A 13812-nucleotide genomic window follows, 5' to 3' on the forward strand; every position below is an offset into this window, starting at 1 on the left:
ACACATTTCTAAATTACTAAGTGGGAGTAAGTTCCTGTGAAAAGTGACCTCAAAGGAAGGAGTAGTTTTAAATGCTAACTCCTCCTCATGCGCCATTTCTTCTCTATAAAAAACTCTTGCTCTAACCCATACTGAGAGTGCTGTTTATGGCCTAATCATCTGTGTCTGTACGTCAGTATCTCCTCCTCTTCTGCTCTCAGCAGTTACAGCTTCTTCTCCTTTCATTCCGTCGTTCATGCTGCCACGTTTCTCTTCTACAATCCCCATTAACTTGTATTATTCACTAATCAAAACTCTTCAGGCTTTTTCCCTCCCTGTGAAATAAATACATGCATGCTGTGTAGTGTACTTTCCACATCTTATCCCCACTAATTTTCTCAACAATTTAGAAAGTTGAATTATTGTCCCTGTTATGTAGATAAAAAGAGCAAAGGGGAAAAAGCAATTTCTCAATCAAAATTGAATAGCTTTCCACTTTTTCCCCCTACTTTTATTTAGGTTGTTATCAAAGGGCCTTTAAAAACTGCTCACTCCAAATCTGTCTTCCATTAATCTCGCTGGAAATGTGGTTCTTAAGTGGAGGGATTTATGAACTGCGCTGGAACCCCTCCTGGTATCCATGGGTAGGCTACATGTATGTAAACCCCTAAAAATGTATATAAAATTTTTCATTTTTATATGGTCATTTTTTTGGAGGGGAATTCAAAGTATTTATCAAATTTTTAAAAGTATCCATACCTTTGAAAAAAGGAAGAATACTACTTTGCAGGAAGACCCAGCTCTAGGAGATCGGACTACTTTCTCCCCACTCTGCTCCTTCTATGCTTCTTCTTTTTTGCCTTGGATATTTCCACTTATACCAAGTTAACTTTCTCCCAATACCAGGCTCCAATCTCTCTTCCTCTATGTAGTTTTTGTAGATCACTGAAAGCCAGATTGTCCTCTGAACTGTTAGCACTCGTGTCCCATATAACAAATTTAGTAATTAATAATAGACCACCTTGTGGCATTGCTTGGATTTTTGTATATCTGGTTATTAGGTAACTCTATTTTATTGTTACTTGCTTCATCATTTACATTTTAAGAATCTCTAGCATCTTAGACTTCCTCATAGTCTCCATAGCATCTTGCCCAGAGCTCCACCCAGCATGAATGTTCAATAAATATGTGTTGCTATGGTTTGAAGCTAGTATCTTACTTTTCATAAGAGTGCAAACATTACTCAGGTGCTTATTAAATGTCTATAATGCACCAGGACCTATCATGGAGGTGGGCAGATGGAAGTACTCCCCATCCAAGGCAGTGAGAGAACCATTTGCCCAGGGCTCTGTACTCACAGTGGGCTTCACCATGAACGGAGGGTGTAGGTCATGAGAGAGGGGTCATGCCCTATGAGATGTTTAAGAGGTACAAAAGACAGAACTTAGTGACCCATTGGTTGAGGACAGGAAGGGAAGAAGAACTGAGGATGCAAGAAACAGAGAGAAACCGATTGTCCCTCAAAAGGACCAATCACATGGTGAAGGTGAAGCCGATCAGTCTTCCCTTTATTACACAGAGAAAAATCTAAAAATCTGCATTGGCTTATGGTCACTCAACAAATATCTATGTGGGGTTTATTGTGAGACATAGGGACACACTGAGGGGACTGCAATTTTTAAATATACCTCAGTTTTAACATACTAGTGAACAAAGGAACTTCTAAGAGCTTCGTTTCTATCTCTGTGAGGGCCACATCAACTTACTGGGTACATCTCACACTAGCAGCTATGATGAAGAATACTGTACTCCTTACCATCAAGATACTTCAAATATAGTTGGTGAAAAAAAGATACACAAATATGGACCAAGAAGACAGCAGATACCAGAATGCTAAATGAAAATATACAAAGACACTAAGTGAATTTGCTATTCCTTAATTATTAAAATTCTGAGTTTTTTAATGGTGTCATGAAAATTTTATTGCCCAGAAAACCCCCCAAATATTTATTTGGTAATACTATGACACATTCTCTTCCAGATTATATCTGAGAAAAATTCATCAGAAGCATTTTTCACTATTGGTTAGCACCCCTGGCATCAAAATGGCTCTAAGAGGAAAAACAAAGCCAAATCAGCAAAGACTGTAACACAGGCTATCAGTATTGAAGTTCACAGAGGATGATAATATTCAAAAAGCTAAGTTAATTATATTTCAGGTTACTTGAACTTTTAGAGAGTCTCCTGTAGCAATGTTTTCATTGTCTGAGATCCAGGAACATATAATTAGACAGACTAATTTCAATGAGTATTTCAAATGGCATTATATAAATAAGTTTTACATTTATTATTCTTTATTAAAGTAACTTTTTCAGAAAAAAAACTTTAATATTCCAAGTAGACTTTTATCAATAGTTTTCCTTTGGATTAAAAACATCTTTTAATTATTTTGAAAAAAGATCATTTTAAAAGTTAATAAATGCTCAGTATAAAAACTGTAAATATGGCCAAAAAGCATAGAGTATAGAGTAAAATGCATCCCTCTCTCCAGCCCCATCCCATGATTGCAGCTTAAAAACAACTCCATAAAAGTAGCCGAGGCCATATTATATTCTTAGATTTATTACCTATACAAATATAAACACAGATATGTCTATTATTTTTTTCTACTTGAATGGAGTCTTAGTGTATATATGCTTTTGTAATTTTATTTTTCCCTTTAATAATATTTCCTGACCATCATTCCATATTAGTAGACTTAGAGCTGCCTCACTCCTTTTAATGGCAGCATGATATTCCCTTGTTTGAAGTGCCATGATTATTTAACTAGTCCTTTATTAAGGGACATTTAATTTATTTCTAATTTTCTCTATTACAATAGCAAAGCAATGGCAGTGCTATATAAATATCTGTGCATTTTTACATATGTATATTTTAAGGTAAATTTCTAGAAGTGAGTTCACTGCCTTTAAATGCATTTTAAATTTTGATAGATTATTGCAAAATTGCCCTTCATAATTATTGTGCCAATTTACAGTCCCACCAATAATGTATGAGAGCCGTGTATAATAACAATTCCACCAAAAATATATGAAAGTCCCCTACTAATACCTTTTTGAAACACAAATCTGATAATGTAGCTCAAAAAATATTCAAAGGTTACCCAGTTTCTACAAAATAGAGTTCAAAATCTTTAGGATAAGGTTCATGGCCCTCTCCAGTTTCACCCCAGCCTAATTTTTGAAAAATATTATCTCCTTCCACTTAGTTGAGGTGAAATTGAAGAGGGTCATGAATCTTATACTTGGAAGTCTATTCCCTAGGGGAAAAAAATGTACTTTTTCTATAGCCAAACCATTCCAAGAAAGCATCATACTTTCTTTTCTCAGGGCTTTGTTTGTGCTACTTCATTTTCCTATGATTCATTCATTCATTCATTCATTCATGGCTGCTGAGCTCTCCGTGATCTGTGTCTAGCTACCTTTCCAAACTCATTGTTCTTCCTCTCTATTCTATGGCACGTCATGCATGCTTCCATCTCGTGACCTCCGGACTTGCCAAGTTTTCTGCTTAGAACTTTCTTCCCTAGAGTATGACGTAACTCACTCTCTCACTTCATTCACACCTCTTCTCAAATGTTTGCCCCTCAAAGGGACCTTCCCTGATCAACCCATCCAAGATAGCACCCCCGGTCCCTCTCTAACCTCTTATTCTGATTTATTTTTCTGCATGGCACTTGCCATTACTAGAAATTTTGTCTATCTTCTGCCTTCGTTCTTATAGTCCATATATATTATTATAGTTCATATATATTCATATATATTAACTATTTTAATGTTATAATCTCTTACTATGAAAACAAATCCAATGAAATGTAAGTGTCATGAGGACACAGACTTTTTGATTTGGTTCACTGCTCTTTCTTAATGCCTAGAATGACTCCTGGCATATAGTAAGCATTTAATAAAAGCTAAATAAGTAACTCAGCAAATATATTGCGCTTTGTATTGTCCCAAGCATTCTCCAAGGATAGGAAAAAGATAAATAAGATTGATTGTGGTTAAGACAAGTATGTAAAAATTACTGTGTAGTGTGACGCATGTCATAGCAGAGGCAAACTAGAGGTGGATTCTTAAAGGACAGAGGAAGGTAGGTAATCTCTGTGGCTAGAAATCAGGGATTGCTTCAAAGATTACCCCTTACTCCTTCTTCATGATGACTCAAATGTCAGCCCCTCTGGGAAATCACTTTATTCTGATTCCCCAAGCTCATCAGCCCACCTCCTAAGCCCCCTCTTGACATTACTTCCCATGTCCCATCCAAACCATATTTATCACTTCTTTATATTCTTATATTTTTTGTTCATAGAACTGATGGAACATTTCACACACATTTTGTTCATAGAACTGATGGAACATTTCACACACATCTCTTGCTATCTGAATTCTCACCACCCGTATGTTTGCCCAGATGAATGACAAACATTTTTTTACACAAAGTTTACTGTGTATATTACAAATCTACTTTATTAAATATGCCTGACACACTAGTGAAAATGTTAAAAGTACACAGTATTGTAAGCAAGAGGACGTGTCTTACCTGGCTCTCCACCTTCCCTTTGTTTAAACCTGTTATAATCATCTTCCCCACATTTTAAGGAAAAATGTTTTCTTAGAAAGTGGAAAAGGCTGTAGAGAAATGAGATGAATCTAAGAGCTCAAGAACAGCCGTATATCTGAAGGAAGATAGAAATGTGAACGTGTATATGAAAACAAAATCTGGGCCATGCATGTGTCACCATTACCACATAAGAATTTTTCTAAGTATTGTTGGCTTTAGAAAGTTTCATCATGTTACCCAAGCACTACACATTATCTTTTGACAACTAGAGATTTCTTGGTGTAATATATTAATAGTTTTGGTGTGTTACCTTTGAACAGCATGTTAAAATAGAAGGCACTGAATATCCTCAAGGACTAGAAAAGAATTAAGGAAGAAGGGAATTGATTCAGTGAAGGAATGGAATTTACAAGTCCACTATAGGCCAAAAGATTTAAGTGTATGTAACACCGCATAATTTGACAATCATAGGTGAAACAATTTCCACTTATAGTGAGGTTGCAATTAAACGGTTTATTCTACAGATAAATTTCAATGGTAAACAGGAATAATGATGCAAACGTAGAGAATGGACTTGAGGACACGGGGAGGGGGAAGGGTAAACTGGGACGAAGTGAGAGAGTGGCATGGACATATATACACTACCAAATGTAAAATAGATAGCTAGTGGGAAGCAGCCGCATAGCACAGGGAGATCAGCTCGGTGCTTTGTGACCCCCTAGAGGGGTGGGATAGGGAGGGTTGGAGGGAGACGCAAGAGGGAGGAGATATGGGGATATATGTACACGTATAGCTGATTCACTTTGTTATAAAGCAGAAACTAACACACCATTGTAAAGCAATTATACTCCAATAACTATGTTAAAAAATGCAAAAAAAATTTTTTTCAATGGTAATAAAAGTGTCACATTCATTTCAAAAGCATAGGAAAAATTTCAAGGACATTCAAATACGTTCAAAGATAGGATTTTAGATGGATATTGTGAAGACATTAAACTAATACCTTTGAAAACCACAAGACCCTTAGAGAAATGGTGAAGAGTGAATTACATTACATACAAATCATAAAGAGTGATAAAGAAAATATTTAACTACTTGAGATGGAGCTATTAAAGTCAATCAAAGTATACAAAAGAAGTATACAAAGAAGAAAAATCTTGCAAACAAGATTATATTGATAGTAGACCAAGTTCTTAGACATTCTTTTAGTGCTGTGACTACAGTCCTAATATCTTAGTGTTTTTTTTGCCTTCCATAGCATGTCACTTTTATAACCTATGGATCAATGTACCATCTCAACATGCAATATCTTGTGCAGAGGTCTGATGCAGGTAACACAGCTTTGATGGAGAATTTATGAGAGATATTTGGTATCTTCATTGGCCTGGATTCTTAGAAAACAAAGTTGAGGCACAGATTAAGTGCTAATATTTTTAATGGATATGCAATACCAGGGCAGCGTGAGTAAGGGAAAAGGGAAGTGAGACAGTGAACAATCTAAAGGAATATAGGTAAAGTATTACCGTGCTAGCCACTGATGTAAACTGTGTTACAAGAAGACACATGCAGTTGCTAGGTAGGATCCTTTAGGACACATTATGTAACATGATAAGACAGGACTTTAGGCTCTACAGAGAAAACTTGTCTGGGAGTCATCCCCTGGAAAGAGGAAGGGAGCTAAAATTTATTTTTCTACGTCCTTCCCATCCCTTGTCTCCCAGTGGGCTCTGAGTTTCATCACCTGTCCTAATCATATGTCTTATATCTTTACCAAGCGTTAACTTTTTATTAAGACATGTGATTGGTTGACATCAAGGAGAAGAATGATGTAGCCCATGAGTGGCAGGAAGTGCCGAGTGAAAATGAGGAGGCACGTGAGATGTGTCCTACACAACATCAAAAAGACTCAGGTTCATCAGGCAGGGTGGAAGATAAGAATCAGAATAAGAAGGAGTGAACATTACAGGAAGCTGGTTTGGCCATTTCTTGCTGACTTGCAAGGTTTTGAAGAAATGGTGCAAAGCAAAAATCTTAGACCATGCTAAAGAAGTTGGGTTGGGTTTAGTGGACCGTGAAGATACTGAAAATGATAAAGATATTGTTAGCATCACAAGGACAGAACTTCTACCCAAAGAACTCATTCAAGTCAGTGCTCATCATTGGTTGTCTACTGGGGAAAGAGGAAGAGGAGGAGCCATGAATATTCAAAGCCCAAACTTTAAAAGAACAGAACAATTGCCATTGCAAGTGAATGTGGCCAGCACGTGTGTAGAAGCATCCCACACAAAAACGCAGTCATTGGGGCTTCCCTGGTGGCGCAGCGGTTGAGAGTCCGCCTGCCGATGCAGGGGACATGGGTTCGCGCCCCAGTCCGGGAAGATCCCACATGCCGCGGGGCCGCTGGGCCCGTGAGCCATGGCCGTTGAGCCTGCGCGTCCGGAGCCTGTGCTCCGCAACGGGAGAGGCCACAACAGTGAGAGGCCCGCGTACCGCAAAAAAAAAAACCAAAAAACAAAAACGCAGTCATCGGCACAGTCACAGGGTTTCAGGAGCCATCCATATCAATAGCTGTCAATTTTGAGTTGGTGGTTTTGTGCCACTGTTTCATCTAAGACTTCAGACAGTGGTTCATAGTTGCATGCTTCCAGTGTCCCCAATGTCAAGAAGGACATAGTCTGTCCACAACTCCCTGGCCCTGGACATAGATAAACCTGTCATAATCTGTTCCACCACTCCTCCCCCAGCACATTCCTTCACCTTCACTCACCACCAAATAGCAATAGTGACCACACCTCCATTTCTCTCTGCTCCTCACACCACCAACCTCACAATTCTTCAATCAGTAAGTAATTACTTTAAAATGGACTCATTTGATTTTGCTAATTGTTATTTGAATTCATTGTGTAACTTTAACAAATTTGTTTCTCTACATTGTACTGCATGTCATTTCAGGAGGAAATTATAAGCCATGTCTGATACTGCACATTATTATTGCATTGTGGATTCAAACCTATACACTAATGACTGAGTAATTTTTAGATAATTAGATTGGTGGTTTTTTAAACACTTTATATCATGCAAGAAATCTCTTAGTTTGTATTTAAAACTGTGATAGGGTATTTGAAGAAATAGGATGCACTGGTAATGTATTACTTTTAACATTTAAAACAATGAAATAAAATATAAGCTCTATTTACCAAAACCTTATGCAACACACCAAAAATGCATTTGATTACCATATGATCCAGCAATTGCACGCCTTCATATTTATCCAGAGGGGGTTGAAAACCTATGTCCAAATGAAAACCTGCACATGGATGTTTATGGCGGCTTATTCATAATTGTCAAAACTTGGAAGAAACCATGATGACCTTCAGTAGGTGAATGACTAAACTGTGGTACATCCAGACTATGGAATATTATCCAACTCTAAAAAGAGAGCCATGAAAACACATGAAGGAAACTTAAGTGAAAGAAACCGATCTGGAAAAGCTACATACTGTATGATTCCAACGATATAACATTCTGGAAAAGGCAAAACTATGGAGACAGTAAAAAAAATCAGTGGTTGCCAGGGGTTGAGGAGGTGGGTGATAAATGGGCAGAGCACAGAAGATTTTTATGACAGTGAAAATACTCTATATGATTCCATAATGATGGATACATTTGTCCAAACCCATAGAATGTACAACACAAAGAGTGAACCTTAATGTAAACTATGGTCTTTGAGTGATTATGATGTGTCAGTGTAGGCTCATCAATTGTAATGAATGTACCACTCTGATGGGGGATGTTGATAATGGGGGAGGTTATGCATGGGGGTAGGCAGGGGATATATGAGAAATCTCTGTACTTTCTCCTCAATTTTGCAGTGAATCTAAAACTGCTAGAAATCTGAATTAAAAAAGAGCTTTTTAAATATAAAAGAGCATACAATTTGGATAACAAAGGATTCCATATATGTGTATGTATGACTCATATACATATATTTATACATATTTGTGCTTATATACATGTATATATAAATATATATGCACTTATGTATGTGTACATAAATATATGTGTGGTTTTTTGTGCATATGTATACATACATCTCTTTTCACCATCCTGAGGTGAAAAGAATCAGAGCTATGGAGGCAGACAGATCCAGCACTGAGTTCCAGCTTCCTCACACACTGGCTGACCCCCCCAGTTCTTAAGTCATAAAATGGCTCTGCAATATTACGTCTACCTAGTAATTTTTCCATAAGGATTAAAGTAATAAAGCATACAAATGCCCTAGCAAAAGGGCTAGCCGATAGTTTGGTGGTCAATAAATTTTAGCTTCCTCCTGTATATACTTATGACTCTCTCACTAAACTGTGAATTCCTTGAATCCAGGATTAGGGCACATTTATTTTTGTGTTTTCAGTACCTGCCACATACTAAGCCCTCAGTAAGTATTTGTTGAGTACAGGAGAAATAGGTACGAGGGCTATTAAGAACTAAAGTACTAGTCACTAAAGGATTTTGAAGAGCTTTCTGATTTCCTTCCCATCACATCTAAAGGAAACTTACTTTAAGGCTGTCTGTAATTTTTCAAGAAGATATTACAGAGAAAAGTTTTTCTTTTCTTGGGCTTTTCAAATTTATTTTCTATCTGACAGTTTTCTAAGCAAAAGTTACTGCTCTTTATGGAAGTTTTATTTAGAAGTGGCAATTTCTGTATCCTTTGAGAGAGAATGATCTGTTTTGCATTCCATAGGAATAGAATAAAATCAAATTTAAATGCAGACTAAGGGACTTCCCTGGTGGCACAGTGGTTAAGAATCCATCTGCCAATGCAGGGAACACGGGTTCAACCCGTGGTCCGGGAAGATCCCACATGCCGCAGAGCAACTAAGCCCATGGACCACAACTACTGAGCCTGCACTCTAGAGCCCGTGCTCCACTGCAATGAGAAGCCCGTGTACTGCAATGAAGTGTAGCCCTCGCTCGCTGCAACTAGAGAAAGCCCGTGCGCAGCAACGAAGACCCAACACCACCAAAAATAAATTAAATAAATAATTTTTTTAAAAAAATGCAGGCTAGATCTTGGAATTAAATAAAAATTTTCGGATTCAGTCTTTTACCTTTGCAATTCACTCATAGGAAAAAAAATGTTCTTATACTCAAAAGTTTATGTTATCAATTTTCATCATTATTATTTATTTTTAACAGAATAGACCTTTTATCCTTTTCCTATTTACTACCCTTTGGTGCATCTGGCTTCCCACTTGTTAAGAAAATGGGCAGAAGATGCTGTTGAACTATCATATGTTTCCCGAACATAGGCCTTAATTTCAATTGTACCCATGCAAGGACAAAAATAAAACCCTAGTAAATGTGAAACATCTGATCATCATAGCTTTGAGATTGGCCAGATCACAATCAACTGGAACTTCCTTCTACCTAATTTTAATTCCATTTGAGGATTTACCCATGATAATTTGGCCCAGGTCTCTTCACAAAGTAACATTATCTTCGAGCTTACAATTTCGTTAACCTCTTGTGATTAGAAAAGGGAGTATTTCAAAACTCCCACTTGATTACTCTGAGCTGTGACGGTTTCCTTTGCATGGGTTAAGCTTGTCTTACATTTAACATGGCAAATTCAGTGTGACCAAAGCAACCTGATGCAAAGTCTTCACAGAAAAAATACCATGAAGGAGTTTTATTGAAATCATACTCTGCATCAGACTGGCAGAATTGTAACTTTTAAAATCAAAACTACTAAATAACTGAGAGACAGTTTTGACCAAATTCGAATCAAAGAATGAATGAAGAATCATTTAAAAACCTACAAGATGCTGACTTACCTGATTGAATAAACATTAATAGCTTACTTCCTTAAAATCAGAGAATGAAAAATATTAAAATTAAATCTGGTAATAACTTTCTAAATCTGAGCTAGAGCTCAGAGTAATGAAATGGGAAGTTTGAAATATGTTTTCTAATCACAAGAGGTGAATAAAATTGCAAACTCTAAGATAATGTGGCTTTGTGAAGAGACCTACATCAAACTATCATGAAATTAAAATCAGGTAGAAGCTTGAGTATCATTTTGCTAAGTCCTCATGCATTGTAGTATATCTAAAAGTTATCATATGTGATTTAAGATGTGATGTTTGATCATTAGAAGCAGAAGAAACATTTAAAACACGAAGTTCAGTAACTGGGGGGGATGTTTAGAACTCTTTTCTTTCACAGGTTTAGGCAAAGCTTGAATATAATTTTCTAGTTCTACCTTAAATACTTTCTGAAAATAACAATGATAAATACATAAAATAGTTTTTGAAGTTTTAGGATATGATATTTAGAGATTCTGTAAACTTCAATTAAAGTTCATACTTAAGCTATTATGAAAAAAATCTTTTTGACTTTTCCACAATTAGAAACACCTACTCGGTGCAATTCTTGTAGCCCTAAGACCATAAGCTCCAAGAGGACAGGGCCATGTCTATTTTGTTTCTGGCTCTGTCCCCAACAAAGAGTGTAATGCTGGCTCATTTAATATACTTAACCAGTATTTGTTGAATGGATGAATACCGTAATTGTGTACATGTACTACTACAAACAGATCCCATTAATTTACTAATAATGGCTCCCATTTGTTCAGTCATTCAAAACGAACTTAACAAATATTTGTTTTGTTTTGTTTTGTTGTTTTGCGGTACGCGGGCCTCTCCAGTTGCGGAGCACAGGCTCCGGACGCGCAGGCTCAGCGGCCATGGCTCACGGGCCCAGCCGCTCCGCGGCACGAACCCGCATCCCCTGCACCAGCAGGCAGACTCTCAACCACTGCGCCACCAGGGAAGCCCAACTTAACAAATATTTGTTGAGGGCTTCTATGTACCAGTGTCTGTTCTAGGCACTAGGGACACAGCTATGAACAAAGCAGACAAAAAGAAATCCTTGTCCCATGGTGCTTACCTTCTAGCAGGAGGAGACAAGCGATCAATGCTATAACTAAGTAAAATACATAGCGGGTTAGTTAGTGATACGTATTTAGTAGAAAACTAAACAGGGAAGGCAGACAAAGGGTATCAAGTGGCAGGGAGAACTTTCTGGAATGTTTAAGGCACAGCAAGGGGAGGCCAGGGAGGCTGCAGCAGATAGAATCAAAGGCGGGTGGGGAGGTAAAACATGCCTTCCCTTAGGAAGCTTTTACTCTGAGTGAGATGAGGAGCCATTGGCAAGTGTTGAGCAGAGAAGTGAAACTATCCAACTTACATGACAACAGGATCAACCTGGCTGCCGTGTTGAGAACAGAATAAGGCAGAGCTGGAGCAGAAGCAGGGTGAACAGGGAGGAGGCTATGTCAGCAATCTGGTGAGGTGATGATGCTTGAATTTATTGTTCATCATGTGCCAGGTGGTGTGAGAACTGCTTTATGGGTTTAATATTTACATATTCTATTACCTAATCCCCACAAACTTCTGAGGTGAATTATTATTTTGCCATTTTTTGGATCAGAAAACTGAGGCTAACAATGTTTGACTTGCCCAAAATCACCCAGCGAGCAGGTGGCAGATGTAGGATTCAAACATAAGTCTGTCTGTTAATGACCCCACTGCAGTGCCACCCTAAGTTTTCATACATATTTATCAAATGCTTAGTAATAATTAGCATTAGTATATCCAGAGATTATGAGAATACCCACTTTAGGGGTGAGGTGATATTAATAATAAGAAACCAACCCATCCTTCCAGCTCTGTCCTCAGTTTCTCTGTGCTGGGAACCCCCTACACCAGCCAAACCAACTGACTTATCTCCCACATATTTCTTGAACTTTCCCAATCTTAAAAATTTAGAATTTGAAGAAAACTTAGCCAACCTGACACTCAAAATAGAAGCTCTGTCTACAGCAAGTCTGATAATTAGGTCTGTTCTCTGAATATTTCCAGGTGACAGATAAGGTGTTCATTGCTGGCTGTATCTGTTCATGTACTCATGTCAGACAGCACCTGGGGAATCCCAGAGGCTCTTGCAATCGATCTTGCAAAGAGTTGGCCACATTAAAAGTTTGGTTATAGCATTCATATTATAGAACATTTCTCATCAGCCAGGCCCCTTATTATAAAAACAAAACAAAACAAAGCAAAACCACATGGCGCTAAAGAAAACTAGGGCTTCCCGGTGGCTCAGTGGTTAAGAATCCACCTGCCAATGCAGGAGACAAAGGGTTCAAGCCCTGGTCCGGGCAGATTCCACATGCCGCGGAGCAACTAGGCCCATGCGCCACAACTACTGAAGCCCGCGTGCCCTAGAGCCTGTGCTCCACAACGAGAGAAGTCACCACAGTGAGAAGCCTGCGCACCGCAACCAAGAGTAGCCCCCGCTCACCGCAACTAGAGAAAGCCCGCGCCCAGCAATGAAGACCCAACGCAGCTATAAATAAATAAATAAATTTATTTATTTTTTGAAAAAACAGAGAAGAAAAGAAAAAAGAAAACTGGGACTTAGGGTAAAAAAGAAACCAAAATCCTGCTTCTCTTAATATTAGAATGCTAGGATTTGTTGGCTTGAGGTCCCAAATTTGATATTTAAGTGTTAATTTTCACTTTTTGTCTGTAACTCATAAAGGAAGTCACTGTTTGAGGGACAGAAAATAGAACCATGAGTTATACTATTAGAGTCTCAGTCCTGCATTCACTACCACCCAGATAATAATAATAATATATTAATAATAATAACCATCTTATTGCTGTGGACAATCTGTCTATTCTATGGTATGACACTTTAAATAATAATAATTCTTATTATTAATTTAATATATATAATAATTATTATTAATAATAATAACCATCTTATTGCTGTGGACAGTCTGTCTGTTCTATGGCCTGACACTTTAAATTCAACCCCAGGCAATGGACTAGGATGGAGGAGAAAAGAAAATCACAGTAGATAGGACACTTTGAGAAGTCTGCCTGTTGACCTGGCACTGTGGGTGCCTGGATGGAGATAAACAAACCCTCAGCTATTAAAACCATTATCTCAGAGTTTGGTAAAAACACAACACACGAGGTAAGAGTCAGGAGATATGACGAGACTGTTTTCGGCTCTTCCACTTTTTATAGTGCTTCAGATAGTGACAGTGGACTTATGGTTATAAAAGCCCCCTCATTTCTTTAGAATTCCATCTTGTTCCATTCCCTGGCTCCAATGCCTGAATGCCAAAAACTTTGGAAGAAC

The 13812-nt window shown here is 37.9% G+C and overlaps 1 pseudogene; it reads right to left on the reverse strand.

The window, feature by feature from the left end:
- LOC111163610 (large ribosomal subunit protein uL30 pseudogene) overlaps positions 1-267 on the reverse strand; it is a 114982-nt pseudogene extending 114715 nt beyond the window's left edge.
- Positions 268-13812: the final 13545 nt, after the last annotated feature.

This window comes from Delphinapterus leucas, chromosome 11, assembly GCF_059928025.1.
Source record: "Delphinapterus leucas isolate spDelLeu-1000000601 "Yukka" chromosome 11, BTC_Dleu_Yukka2, whole genome shotgun sequence".
NCBI lineage: Eukaryota > Metazoa > Chordata > Mammalia > Artiodactyla > Monodontidae > Delphinapterus > Delphinapterus leucas.